The following is a 4456-nucleotide window of genomic DNA, read 5'->3' as shown; positions in this document are numbered from 1 at the left end:
GGGGGCGCTCTCGTGGCTTAGAGGATAAGGTGTTCTCCTATCATTCAAAAGTCCCGGGTTCGAATCCGGGTAGCGACAGAAAAATGTTCTTTTCTAAAATGTTCTTCTTTCACCTCCTTTCTTGATCTCTGGCAATGTTTTGTCGTCTGCTTTCGATCGTCTCCACTTTCTGCCTCCACCCCTTCACCTCCTTTACCCCCTCCTCTGGGCTCCTGACTCTTTCTGCAGCCTTACTACTGCTACTCCTTGGCTCCTTATTACTTCTGTCTTTCAGCCACATCTCTGGTCTTCTGGTAGGAAAGATCTACTCCTAGCCTTCTCAGACAAGGGCGAAAAATCTCAGAGGTTCCGTGTGCAAGTTGCGCACGTTAAAGATCCCTTGGTGGTCTAAAACCCATAAGGGTAGGCTTCGGCCGCCACCCAGGCAAAATTCAAAATTTCCTACCAACTGAAAATGTTTGGTGTGTCCCGCGCGTTCATATGACCTTATGCAGTTGAGAGCGCCGTAAAACACTTGCCCAAAAAAACAACAACAAACAAACAAAACGAGCGTTTGCCCACTTTTCTGTAATGTCCAGCGTTACAGTGTCTACTGTCACGGAGTGACCAGCGTCACAATGTCTGTCTTTGAGCGACCAGTTTGCTCCAGTGTTGACCGTCACGTGTACATGGGAACTGGTCCACCTTAGCGACGTACACAAGAAGCTCACAGGAGTGGTTTACGTGGTGGTTTGTGTGGCCAGGACTTTGGACGTTAGTTTGTGGTGAGCGCGGACAACGCCGCTAAGTGGATTGTTCGCCTGTGTATATATACACTGCCATTTGTGCACGTGTCAGCTCCTATAGAGATGGGCGGTATGTGGTTGCTCGCTTCTTGTCTGCCCCCTTCTGCCACTTGTGCGTTGCTGCTGTCAATGTCCTGATTGTAGATAAGCTTTCTGGTACCGATTCTGCTAGGAATGTTGGGAAAGTGGGCGCATAACGCGAACTCATTTCTGACCCACAGTGCACACTGCCAATCGGATTCATCGGACTGGGTCCGGGCCATCCAGATTTTTCCATCATGGATGGCGTACCAAAGCTACCATTTTGGCACAACACGACCCAATTCAACTTAGTTCGACTGTGACTATGAAAATGAGTTTATTTTTCAAGGCCGTAAATCGAATCGGTCATACTCTGCCAAAATAGTAACGTATGCTCCATCCATGAAAGAAAAATATGGCTGGTCCCGAACCAGTGCGGATGATCTGATTGTTTGTGTGCATTGGGCATTAGATTAAAACCCCAGGAAGAAATTGTCTCAATACTCCGCTACATTACTCACACTTGCTGTCGGAGGGGTTCAGGTTTCACGTCTTTTTCAACTCAGGGATTTCAGGTTTATGGAAAAAGTAGGATCCGTTGCTAATATGAGAAAACACCTTTGTATAGTTGGTAATTTTTCTTCAAAATTATTCACACAACAGCTGCAACGATAATAACATATGACGTATTAACAACAACAACAGCGATAACAACAACAGCGATAACAACAACAATAACAACAACAACAATATGACGTATGTTGTTTGAAGTAGATCTTTTCACTAAAACAACTCCAATTTTTACAAAAAACTACAACAAGCAACTCTAACAATAAACGACGGAAGCAATAATAGCTGAACAAATTTCACTGATTGTCCTTGAAAATGGAGCAGAATAAAAGTGAGTTTGTAGTTTTTTCCAAACATGATGGAACAGCCTTGTATATTTGTTGCCAATCCAGAATGCCCCAGAAACAACTAGCGGTTAGAGCTTGCAACACTCAAGAATCTGGCTTTAAATCAAGAGGAAGACCGAGAAAGACCTGGCTGGATGGGGTTAAAAAGGTCCTGGAATAACATAACATATCTATCACAGACGCTACACACCTAGCACAGGACCGAAACTTGCACCTCCCCTCGACATCCTAAGAATACCAGAGGAAGGAAAAAGCAAAAAGTAAAAGTAAAGGAAATGTCATACTTCCAAAATACAACGCGTTCTTTGTTTCCATAATTGACTTCCGAATTTAGAAAAAAAAATCCTCAACACTCTGCGGGAAAACGTTTGACACTAAGTCGACATCTTCCATTATAAGCAACAACAGCTCCAGAACCTAATGGTAGTGTCAGACTTTGTCTTTCTCGGTTCAGTGACATTGAAACGTGCCGGGATCTTTGTCTGATGTTCAGTTGTGCGTATGACATTTGGGGGGACTTGATTAAGCCAAACGGTTCACCGGCTCTTTAGGAATTCACGGTGTTTTGTATGCGTTCAGGGTTTTAAAAAAAATTCGAAGACGACTTATCGATTGCTTCAATTTATTTTACTTTGGTCCAGAGATTCAGTTGTGTTTCCAAAGGTTATAAACATTGAAATGTAGGTCAGCCACTGTGTAACATGTAACAAAAAAAGGGATCTTGTTGAATAAAATGTACCACACTGGCATACGTTGCCTTAATCACTTGTTCAATGTTTTGTTGATTGACGATGAACTATGTGCATTCCGTGTAACGAGAATAAAAACAGCAGTTGATTGGTAGTTTCTTTAAAAAGTTTATTGCTTTTTGATCGAAAAGCCTTCATGGTAGTCCCTATCGTCGTAATGAGACATGGGCCGAGAAAAGAAGGGATGTTGCCTCCCCACTTTCCCCACTCTGTCTCTGTCTCTGTCTCTGTCTCTCTCTCTGTCTCTCTCTCTCTCTCTCTCTCTCTCTCTCTCTCACTCTCTCTCTCTTCCCAAGTTCTCTGCCTCCACATGTTATGATCAATATATTCCACCTTTAGTCAACTTTATGCGTTATCGATTTCCCTATTAATCGTTATGACCTTGGTCAAGGGTGTATTTATAACCGTAATTAGATACCCAGACACCTAAATAGTCTCAGTAGGGTCGATGCGGGCGTAAAACGTTCTCAAATATTTGCAACGGACACAGAAATTGGTTCACATGCCAATGTTTCCAGCACCATGGACTCTGTGGGTGGTGTCTAATTACTTAGTTTTTTCCTGCACTGAATTATTGAAAATTTGACGTGGCTGTTGTGTATAGGATGGAAAATCACCGAAACAGAAGAAAACCTATCAACACTTTCGAGCTGAAATGCTACAGAAAAATGTTACGCGGCCTATTTCCTGGACAGCCAAAACAAGACAAAAAAATATAAGTCCTAGAAAAATTATAGATTTTGAAAGACTTTTGAGTACGATAATATCAAGAAAACAGACGTATTACTGCCACCTTAAAGAGAGACGAACGTCAAGAAAGAAACATGTTAGAATCAGCCTCGGACGGGGCGAAGGAGAGAGGAGGACCTAGACGACCATGGATAACAATATGACGTCAGGAACTTGACAGACAGGGCTGGCCGATTGTCAAAATGTTTGGGGGGGGGGGAGGTTACTTTGTTTTGTTTTGTGGTTGTTGGTTGTTTTTCTTGTAAGTGTTTTACGGCCTACTCTTGTCGATTTTGGATCACCAAAGGATCTTTAACGTGAGCAACTTGCACACGGTACCTCCGAGATTTTTGGCCCTTGTCCGAGAAGGCTGGGTGTTCATCTTACCTACAATATGATCAGGGGTGTGACTGAAAGACAGGAGTAAGAAGGAGCCAAGGAGAAGTATTAGAAAGGCTCCAGAAAGAGTCAGGGGCCCAGAGGAGGGGGCAAAGGAGGTGCGGGATGGGGGCAGAAAGTGGATACGAAAGCAGACAGCAGGCCATTGTTGGAGAGCAGGAAAGGATGGGAAAGAAGAAAAATTTAGAGAAGAAATTGTTCCGTTTCTATCCGGATTCGAAACCGGGACCTATTGAATACGAGGTGAACACTTTAACCTCTAGGCCATGAGAGCCCCCAAAATCTTTGGTAATTGAGTTCATAGAGGGGAATTGGGTGTACTGCCTTTCCTTTTTACTTTTTTTTCTTTTGAGGGTTCGATACATAAACGTTATAACAAAGATCGTTCATAACAAGATAGTTCACCCTTTCGTTTCTCCAGAAGAAAAATAGGAAAAGCACAGTTTGTTAGTTTCACTGTTATTGTTTTTCACACAAGTAGGATAACCCTGGTCGCAAAGTCCACTCTTTTTCAAAGAGGGCGCCCCAAAATTTTGAGGACGCTTTTTTAATTGGCTCAAAGAGAGGAGTGAACCGTCTTGTCCTGTACGATCTTTGGTAATACACAACCGAGTATATAATTATTGCACTTTTCCTTTTGCTGTGATCGCAGGTAAAGTGCTCCATTCTGTTACTGTGAATAACACAAGTCTTTGATATAACTCACGAAAAACCTGCCCTGTATTATTATAGGTATAAATCTAATCACACCTCACCCTCAAATGTTTATTGATATAGTTACAGCTCACACACAAATTTTTATCTATAGTTACATCTCTCTCTCTCTCTCTCTCTCTCTCTCTCTCTCTCTCTCTCG

At 42.6% G+C, this 4456-nt stretch overlaps 1 protein-coding gene across 1 annotated transcript in view; it reads left to right on the top strand.

Annotated features, from left to right (window-relative positions):
- The window catches only part of LOC101852658 (zinc finger CCCH domain-containing protein 13), a gene marked incomplete in the record, with an annotated part of 78502 nt that overhangs the window by 19137 nt on the left and 54909 nt on the right, over positions 1–4456 (top strand).

This window comes from Aplysia californica, unplaced genomic scaffold (genome assembly GCF_000002075.1).
Source record: "Aplysia californica isolate F4 #8 unplaced genomic scaffold, AplCal3.0 scaffold00003, whole genome shotgun sequence".
NCBI lineage: Eukaryota > Metazoa > Mollusca > Gastropoda > Aplysiida > Aplysiidae > Aplysia > Aplysia californica.
The sequence above is the reverse complement of the archived record's forward strand: the minus strand, read 5'-3'. Positions and strand labels throughout refer to the sequence as shown.